Source organism: Brachyhypopomus gauderio, chromosome 5, assembly GCF_052324685.1.
Source record: "Brachyhypopomus gauderio isolate BG-103 chromosome 5, BGAUD_0.2, whole genome shotgun sequence".
Taxonomy (NCBI): Eukaryota; Metazoa; Chordata; class Actinopteri; order Gymnotiformes; family Hypopomidae; genus Brachyhypopomus; species Brachyhypopomus gauderio.
In genome coordinates this window covers 18,335,323-18,345,322 of record NC_135215.1, presented here as the reverse complement: position 1 = coordinate 18,345,322, position 10,000 = coordinate 18,335,323, and the positions used below count along the sequence as shown (strand labels likewise).

At 42.6% G+C, this 10,000-nt stretch overlaps 1 protein-coding gene across 6 annotated transcripts in view; it reads right to left on the bottom strand.

The window, feature by feature from the left end:
* Positions 1 to 10,000, bottom strand: part of syngap1a (synaptic Ras GTPase activating protein 1a) — an 83,182-nt gene that overhangs the window by 49,512 nt on the left and 23,670 nt on the right. The window contains exons 1-2 of one of the 6 annotated variants that reach the window (XM_077006196.1): positions 4,352 to 5,331; positions 3,710 to 3,970 (exon numbers count right to left, since the gene is read on the bottom strand). The exons of 4 other annotated variants lie outside the window; for them this stretch is intronic. The gene's annotated coding sequence lies outside the window, so the exon portion shown is untranslated. Of the gene's footprint in view, positions 1 to 3,709; positions 3,971 to 4,351; positions 5,332 to 10,000 lie in introns of those variants that run through there. One more of the 6 variants, XM_077006195.1, reaches the window with a different exon arrangement.

Sequence of the window (10,000 nt, the reverse complement as noted above, 5' to 3'; positions counted from 1 at the left end):
GTTATGGTTGTGATTGTATAGCTACTGTTATTGTTGATAATATTGTTTAGGATTGCATAATTAATGCTTTAGCTGTTAGTGTTAGTGAATATATAATTATTGTTGTTGTTATCACTGATTAAAGAAGAGAATCACTGCAGGTCAGAATCTCAACTCTGACTAAAATAGAGGATAAAATGTCAGTCCATTAGGGACTGACTGGTAAAATATAAAAAGTGCAATTATCGTTTGCATGCAATAAAATTAAATTATAACATTTACTAATTAATAAAACTAATTAATAAAACTACATTAATAGTAGTATCACATAAGTTGTGCTATAATATATCCATCACACTATAGCTCTTATTCTGTTAATTTATTTAAGCCAATGCTAATTATAAGTCAAAGAATGTATAATTTATCTTATAATTACTTAAATCAGTCAGTCTAATTTATCATGGAGTGTTGCTCTTTTCCTTGCAAAGGTGTTCATGCTAATTATGATTTACATAACTATTCAAATAAGCCTCAATTAGGCATATTTAACAAATGTGTCAGAATAAGACTACATATCAAGGATCAAGGTTTTTGTATCTGTATAAATATATAGTTTTATTACTGTTTTGTGATGTAGGTTCAGTGTATGCTAAAAAGATCTTGGGAACTTGTCTAAGCTTAAACATGCTACGATAATCACACAGCACTTAAGTTACGAAGAATCTGCTGGATTCCAAGCAAGAAGCTTCTCATTTCTGCCGCTATCTCTGCCCACTCTGACACTTCAACACCAGGACAATCCAAATCTGTCCTGCACTGTTTGGGGATTCCCACCTAACCTAGTGCATGATCTAGCCTTGTGTGTTAAAGGCGAGTCCCTGCTGCAGTGGGAACCCCTCAGAGTAAAAGTACCATGGTTCACTAGTTCTTGTGAAGAACCAAAAATGTAGTAGTCCTGGCTCAGTCACAGGAAGTGTGCACAGGAAATGCCATATAAGGTCAATGTTCCACCTGAGGCCGAATGTCCACAGCAAACAGCAGGTAGGCGGCTGGATGAAGAAGGAAGTGAGGGTACAGGAGTAACTGGACTTAGCGCGTGGGAGAGAACAGAGAGACAGAGTGAGAGAGCCAGGAAGGGGAGATGGAATAAACAGTAGACAGCATTGCAGAGTATTCTGCAGAGCTGTCAGGGCAGCAGAACTGATGACGTCAGCTCCTACAGGGGGCGCCTCTGTGCACCTGAGTTGGGCTTCTCACCTGAGTCTGCTCACACCTCACTCCTGAGGGACTGAGGGACCTCGTAGCTCACACAGGTGATGTGGAATAAGGTAGAGGACGGCCTACAGCCCTGCACTGTCCTCTGAATGCTGTCACTCACACAAAAAGAGTCACCAACACCAATTCCCTCTCTGCAAAAACAACAAGCTTTCTTCCTTCCAACACAGACCTCATTAGAACTGCAGTTTTTCCATTGTTTATAATTGCACTCCTCATTGGGTGTAGATCCAGCACATTGTGGTGTTCATTAAAGCCTTCAAACCCCTTGAGAAATCTACTTTCCCCAAATAGGGAACTTCCATCGCAGACACACAAGTCTTTATTTTACCATGTCCCAAAAAAGTGTTCCATTAGATTTAACTGACGCTGTGCAGCTGTTGAACAGGAAGTCTGAGATGTACTGCAGCAAGAAGTTTAATGTCAGTGTGATGATTTAACAATGAACACAAATATGAGGACCTACATGGAAGTTTCTGATTCTAAAGACAAGAAGCAGCAATATTACTGATGGGTCATGTGACCTCCCCACTGGGCCATGTTCATGCCCAGTTAGAAATGTCAGTTCTACAGCTATCAGCAGGTTCTGCTATATGTGATCATAAAAACAGAAACAAAAGTTTAATAAAGTATGGGTTGAAAATCAGCTAATTTTACCATTAATAATCTTTAATAGTACCTCACTGAAATAACCACTAAATGCACACCACCTCTGCAACAGAAGAACTTCACTTATACAGTTTATATGGACTTTAAAAAATTATTATACAAAGTGTTTGTAAAAAGCGTCTTCTTAAAAATAACATAAAAATTCACCAAATTTCATTGTACACCCAAATGATTGCAAAAAATCCTTCTTATGTGTTACAAATTACAACTCACATATTTGCACATTAACTTTTGCTGTGTACATTAAAACTTTACTGATCAAATCCTGTCCTCCAAACTGTGAAAGACACATGCAGGAAATATGACAAAACACGCCGTCTCATCAGGAGAGTTGGAGCAGGTCCCTTTAGCAGGAGACGTTATACAGGATCCCACTCACATGCACAAGGTGATACTGCACATATGCCATCAAAGAGGAGCCACCAGTGACTAACACAGCTAATTCAGGAACTGCTGTGGGTGTAAATTGCATATCCTTACATTTGGGACGTTACAAAAATGATTTGCTTAAAACAGTTGCAAAAGTTCTGAAATAAATGAACTGATAATGTGTGCTCAATCATGACTCTTATTTTGAAAGTCGGAGACTGACTGGCAGGGTTGTGAGATCTGTGGTTTTCAGACTGCAGTATATTTTAAATTGGAATGCAAGATTTCTGAGTCACTACTTGCCCTTTGACTCTTTTGAAAAATGTATGATTATATTGTATAAACAGATTAATTTTCTGAACAATTTTGAAAGCAACCTGACTCTGACTGTACATACTGGGCTGTTGAGGGGGAAGGACCCTGATTTCACCTGTGTGAACACAGGAGGCCCCACAGTGTGCTCAGATGCTTGTGATCTTCTGACACAGGTGAGCTGTGTTAGTCCTGTGGCCCAAAACCTCCTGTTCCTGTAGTTCATTTACCACACCAACCATCATTTGATTTCTAGCCTTCCACCCCAACATGCCGCAGGCCACTTGGCAAACTCCCCACTGTTTATCAACTTTCGAGACCACGACTTGTATGGCTAAATGGTCAACCAGTGGGAGGTAATTTAACGCTTTACACTGCAGCAGGACTCAGTAGCACTGATCTTACTGTACTACAGCCTTCCTTACTCGCTGTGTTTTCCTAGTCTGGGTGGTTTCTAGCATTTCTACCATTCTTCAGGGCCTGCTGAACGCTGCTGCTCTCAGTGAGGGGGAGAGAAGGAGTGACTGTGTCACAGTGGTCTCAAGCAAAGTCTTTGCAGTCACACAAGACACTTCTATACTCGACTCTAATTGTAGTCCAGGCCTCTGACTGTAGAACGTCTGGTGACTTGATTCTAGAACTCCTGTTGTACTGATTCCAGATCTCTAGATTCTGCAATTCCATTGATCCTAAAACTGCAGCTGGATTGATTCTGGAATGATTAAATTATAAACTGTCTAGTCAGCTGCTTACCATAACACACACACACACAATTATACACACTAACCCACACACGCACACACACACACACAGGCAAGTGTTAGGGTCTTGGACTTTATCACTTTATCGTGATGATGGCTACATTAAGCTCCTCCACACCTGAGAGAGGTGTGTACATACCTGACATATCTGAACTATTATCAGCCACTATGTTCATAAGACACATTATTCTACAATAACCACAAACACATATATACATCCAAACATGCACATACACCTCTCTAGGTGTTCCACTCTGATATATGTGAGCATCTGGCTTCTGCAAGAATTAACGTAATTATCAGACATAAAGCACGACATTATGAAACTTGATCTGGTTGCTTACCAGAGAAAGACGAAGCTTCAGGCTCCCAGGCCTGCGCTAAGCCCTGTCAGACTGTCTGTCTGTCTGTCTGTCGGTATGTGGACAAGACTGGGGTGCTCAGAGAAGTCTGCAGGCTTCTGAGTCTCTTCAGACAGGCTTTCCATCAGCGCTTTTCCTCACATCCCCGAAGCTGTGGGACTGGCCCGGCGAAGTAGCCCGCGAGCGTTCCGCGTCAGCGACCCAAACCCGCGCGGCACAAAGTCTACTGTGACGTCAGCACTACTTTTTGGATCCCGGCATCAGAAACGTCCAGACAGAGATTGCCCGTTAGCACGAATGAACACGTGCAGCACTTCGAGACGTATTAATATCTAATCGTTTATCTAAATCATCTGTTACAATGTTAAGATAATGTTTTGCCGAACATTATGAGAGTAATAATAATAATTCAGTTAGTTGCGCTTAAGGAGACATAGTAGATAGTGTACTTCATATTTTATATTGTGCTTGTGTTTAGAATAATAAGCAATTTTTAAAACACTGAAATTGCTATTAATAAATTTTTAATGGCAGTCTACCTTCTTCTCACAAGTAGGTCGCATGCTATTTGGAAAGCATAAATATTTCATGCATCATTTATATACTAACTCATTTTAAACGTACGGCGAGCAAGCGGGCAATCTTGATGTGTATCCTCACAGTTTAAAAAACATGCGCAGTTCATGTTATAATTGCTCGAGCGAAGCCGTCTCTCTCTCTTGCCATTCCTTGTCCATTCTCTTCGGGTTAGGAAACGGCTGTTCAGCGCCAGGTAGTCCAACTGAAGGTTTGGTGTGCGCGGCCGCCGTTGGCTCGTATCTCCCTGACTTTTCACCTCCGGCTCTCTCAAAACCCTCTTGCACAATCCCGATTCCGCTGCCGTTTCCACGGTACCGTAAAGAAACCAAGCTGAATTCTCTCATCTTTCGCTTGTGTATTTTTATCCAGTCAGTGTTAATTATCTTCAAAAAACCGTCAGCGCAATATTTTGATGGACTTGGCTTCAGTTTACACTACAGATGATTTTTTGATCCAGTCGCGCTAGTCACATCGTACAGACGATCTCACATTTGGAGTGCGATTTTGTTAAATATTGAACATAGCCTGTTCCACATCGAAGCGAAGGCTAGCCTGTAAACGAGTGATCAATTCGATGCTGCTTTAAACTATAATATTTGAAATGCACGCGTGAGCCTAAGCAATGACAATTAACACACGCGCACGTCCCTCGGCACAGACGCGCGCCAACTGCAATATCCTCCCCGCTGTTGCGTTTGTCAAGGGATGCGCGCGACAACGTCCTCGCGCAACATCTTACGACAATAAAGCGTGGAATAGAAAGATCATTCGCACATTTGCTGAATGTTCTTCATGATAAAATCGCTGAATTCTTGTGTCAGAAAATGTTCGTGCGTGGGCGGACCGCTGGCACATCATCTCCGCGTGAGATAAAATAACGCGCAGACCCCACAGCGCTGCGCGCGGCTTCTGCGCGTTTCCAATGGGCGGTTTGGAGAGGTGGGTATCTATCTGTGTGACACGAGCGCGTGTTTAACCGCACTCTATCCCTTCTCGCTTTTCTCTCTCCGTAAGTCAGAGACGGATGAGGGAGACTAATGAGCAAGATGAGGAACCCCCTCCCACTACACCACGCAAACACTATCACACACACATACATTCCCTCGCTCTCTTTCACAGACACATGCGCACAGACCCGCAAACGCACGCACACACACACACACACACACACACACACACACTTCGTTACTTAGAACACAAAGCACAAATATGTCTATGTTCTGACTTAAATGCAGATACAACAAAATGTTCGTTGTCATCAATACTTTCTGGTAACAAAATGCAGTACTAGCAAGTTTTTGTTACAGTTAACATCTATGTATGACAAAGTATAGGCCTATGTTGCTGATACTGTGAGTTTATGCACAAAATCTGCTAATGCAAACACTTCTGCACACACCTCTGCACATACTTCTGCAAAAATCTATGATTTTCCTTAACCAAGAGCTGAAATCTTCCTCACACTCAGAGTTGTGGCCAATACCATTTCAAATCAATTATTTCTTGTGTGGAGTTAATTTAATCAGCTGAGAGATCTGCATGAAGCAGCTGAAATAAGATGGAGCTGAATATATTCTAAACGGAGCTGACCTGTACTCACATGAAACACACACACACACACACACACACACACACACACACACACACACACACACACACACACACACACACACACACACACACACACACACAGAGGAACATCTTCTTTTACCTTATGGAGACAGCACACATCTCTGTCTCCATAAGGTAAAGAGCATTACTCAGGTCAATATGCAAAGCCAGAACTGTGCAGTTTGGTGAGGAACTGGGTCTCTAATTCTACAAAATGCAAAATCCCACTCACTCATACTGCACGGGGTGCTATGATTCCTCTATTTAGAATTGCATTAAGGTATGCATTGTTTGTTTGCTGAACACCCTATTTGTGATTCAATGGTATGGTCCAGAGGCTAAACCAGCTAGAGTATGCTGCATGGACTCAACCAAGATGCAAGGAAATGGGGTGGGATAGAATAAGGTCTTCCTGTTTCCATGACAACACAAGCCAGCAGCTTGCACATTATGGCCATCGTTTCCAGCACAGGAGGAACATGCATGAAGTAGGGTGTGAGAGGCAAGGATGGAGAGATCTGTAGAAGAGACGAGAGGGAAAAGAGGAGAAACAGAAGCAAAGAAGAAGAGAAACAAATGGATGGAGAGGAAAAGAAATGGAGGGGCCCTGAGTCAAGCAATATTTCTGCCCCCTCATACCCCATCTCTCTCTCTCTCCCTCTCGCTCTCTCTCTCCCTCCCTCCCTCCCTCTCTCTCTCTCTCTCTCTCTCTCTCACTCTCTATCTCTCTCTCTCTCTCTCTTTCTCTGACCCTTCTGCCTCTGCTTACAGCGTAGCTACAGTACTCTGTAATTATTGCCATGGTTACACCTAAAGCGTAAATGAGTACTGACCTCAGAGCTGCTCAGCTATCTTTCCACCTTTCAAAAAATGTTTTTAAACACCTTCATTCCGTGATATTAAAACATTTCAATGCTTCTCTCTCTCTCCCCCTCCCTCTCTCTCTTCATCTCTCTCTCTCTCTCTCTCTCTCTCTCTCTCTCTCTCTCTCTCTCTCTCTCTCTCTCTCTCTCTCTCTCTCTCTCTCTCTCTCTCTCTCTCTCTCTCTCTGGAATGTGTGTGCATTAACTCTGCAGCCGTGCCTTGCTGGGCTTCTTCTGTGTGGTGTCATGGCTACAGGCCATGTTGTACTGGCTGGGAACCTGCACAAGTGTGTCCAGTCAGATGGCCCAGTCTTCCAGTGTCCACTGGCCTCTCCAGTGCTGACCTTGACTCTTCCTCCCACTCTGGACGCCATGCCGTCCGGACACAGCCGCCAACATGTCTAACACATGCTAATTTATTCATTTGTTCAAGTGTTTTCACACCTCAGAGCCCCGTGGCTGTCAGTGTAGCTGTAACAAGCGTTATGATATTAAAGCCCAGAATTTAGAGCTGACCTCTGACTAAGGCTGTCAAAATGAAAGAATTACACACACACACACACACACACACACACACACACACACACACTCATAACAACACTTATACAATAATTTTTTCATTAATGTGGCGAATAGAGAATATATATGAAAGTTTAAAATGGAAATTAATCTCTCCTCATCAAAATTATCAGCAGTGTCAATCGTAGATCCCAAACACAAGGGGGCGGTATTGCGTATCTGTCAGCAGTAAACATTTCTAAAAATACAAGATAATACCATCAACAGAAAACAAAATATTAGTTTTTTGCAGATGCTAAGACCCAATTTCTCAAACTATGCCTCTTTTGTCGAAACTTAACACACAGCAGTCAATGCTACACACACAACAGGCAAAATATCTCACACTTTTGGAAAAAGCACACACTTCAACCAAAACTCTTGCAACTCTTGCCAGAACCATATTATTGCACCTAAACTCTACACACACATATCCGATAATTAGCCTTTCATATATGTGACTACACACTGAAGTGACAAATAGAAAACACTACTACCATGTGTTTGAGTGTTTAGTTTGTAGTCTGCTGTGAAGGTCTGTCAGAGGTCTCACATATACATGAATATTCACAAATATTGAGGTTATTTCTGCATATTCAGTACATTTACACCATAAAGTAAACCACAATTACAAGGTGAAGGTTTTCTTTGGTTTTGCATGAACACTACAGCAACACATGCTGTATATACTGTAAACACACGGACAGCAAAAACAACAAAAAAGAAAACCAAAATAACCTCAAGCTTCCTCCATCACCTGCTGAATGTATTTGCACTGGTGGGGTTGGCGACCACCTCCATGACAACAAGAACTCGACAGCAATGGAGAGTTTGGTGGAGGTGAAGCACAACAAATCGTGGTTGTTCAGTGAACCAGTTTGTACTTGAGTAGCCTGGTGCAAACCTATGTTGTCCCAGACGACAACAAACCTGGACTGTTCTGGTTCATCCCCCTGGTGATGGAGGATGAGTATGTTGTGCTCTGTGTTGAAGAAGGTGATGATGTGCACAGTGTTGTAGGGACCAAGAGTGGCATGATGATACTGTAAGTGACAAATTCATCACTGAATGGATGTTGCTGATGGCGACATTGTCAGTAATGATGTGCTGATGCAGTTGTTTGCTCTGTTGATGATGGTCTCTTTTTGTTCTGAGGTGGATAGCCACCCAGCAAGGGGTAGTCTAATACATGACGTAGTATGTATAGAGGATAGCTCTACTTATCTATTCTCATTCTGACTCGGGGCAGTCATGGCCTGGCGGTTAGGGAACTGGTCCTGTGACCGGAGGGTCGTGGGTTCGATTCCCAGACAGGCCATGACTGAGGTGCCCTTGAGCAAGGCACCTAACCCCAACTGCTCCCCGGGCGCCGGGCTAGGGCTGCCCACCGCTCTGGGCACGTGTGATCCACAGCCCCCTAGTAATCACTAGTGTGTATGTGTGTTCTGACTGCACAGATGGGTTAAAAGCGGAGGACAAATTTCGATTGGGGTGTAAAAAATCACAATTGACAAAATATGGCACATCATATTTCATTTTGAATTGTCTGGATGCTACAGTGTAGCAGCACAGATAAGGTTGGACCCTTTGCCTCCAGAAAACCCAACACATGCATGACCACATGGTCAACCAAAGTGGCTCTGATCTCATCCATTATGGTTGCTTATCCTCTTCCTCATTCTCATACTCTTCATTGTCATCTCTATGCAATTTTGAACTCCAGTGATGTGCACACCAAGATTTGCAACTTGTGGCCTCTTTACAGTATAGGGATTAGGCTTAGATGTCTAAAGATTTGTAAAAATTAGCTAGAAGTGTTGTAACGTGTGAGGACTGGGTATGAATTTTGGTAGGTGAGTGTAGCAGTGGCAGTGTTTTCCAAAAGAAACACATGGTTTTTAGCTTTGAATGTTGTGTCTTATTGAATGTGTCTTTGAATGTAAACTGTTGTTTAATGTTTTGCAAAAAGCGTGTTTAAGAATTTCTAAATCAGTGTAAGGCAGAGAATGTGCTGAAGGTTTCATGCACCAGGTGAATAGATAGGCTATATGGGTTAGCTGTTTCAAAAAATATGCTATAAGGACCACTTTTTGTGTCTTAGCAGCTGCAAAAAACTGTAACATCACTGCTCAACATTATTGCCACTCTTTCTCCATTCTTACCCAATATTAGCTGGAAAGAAATTACCATATTTAATGCTATTTAATTAAATTTAATGCTAACTTTACTTTAAAAGGTAACATTTTTTGAGTATGAACTTATACTATTAGTAACCAGTTGTGTATGTTGGTGGACTCTTAATTTTACAAAAAAAAAACTTCTGAAGCATCTTACCACCTGATCTTTAGTTCCAGAAACATATAAGCCTCTAGCAAATGGAATAAGGCTCTTGTGTCAGACATGCTGTCTTTAAACTATCTGCAGGCCACCTCTTCCCCAGTGCAGACTCTCACTGCACACATGCTCTGGCTCTCACTGCACACCTGCTCTGGCTCTCACTGCACACCTGCTCTGGCTCTCACTGCAGACCTGCTCTGGCTCTCACTGCAGACGTGTTCTGGCTCTCACTGCACACCTGCTCTGGCTCTCACTGCACACGTGCACTGGCTCTCACTGCATACGTGCTCTGGCTCTCACTGCACACGTGCACTGGCTCTCACTG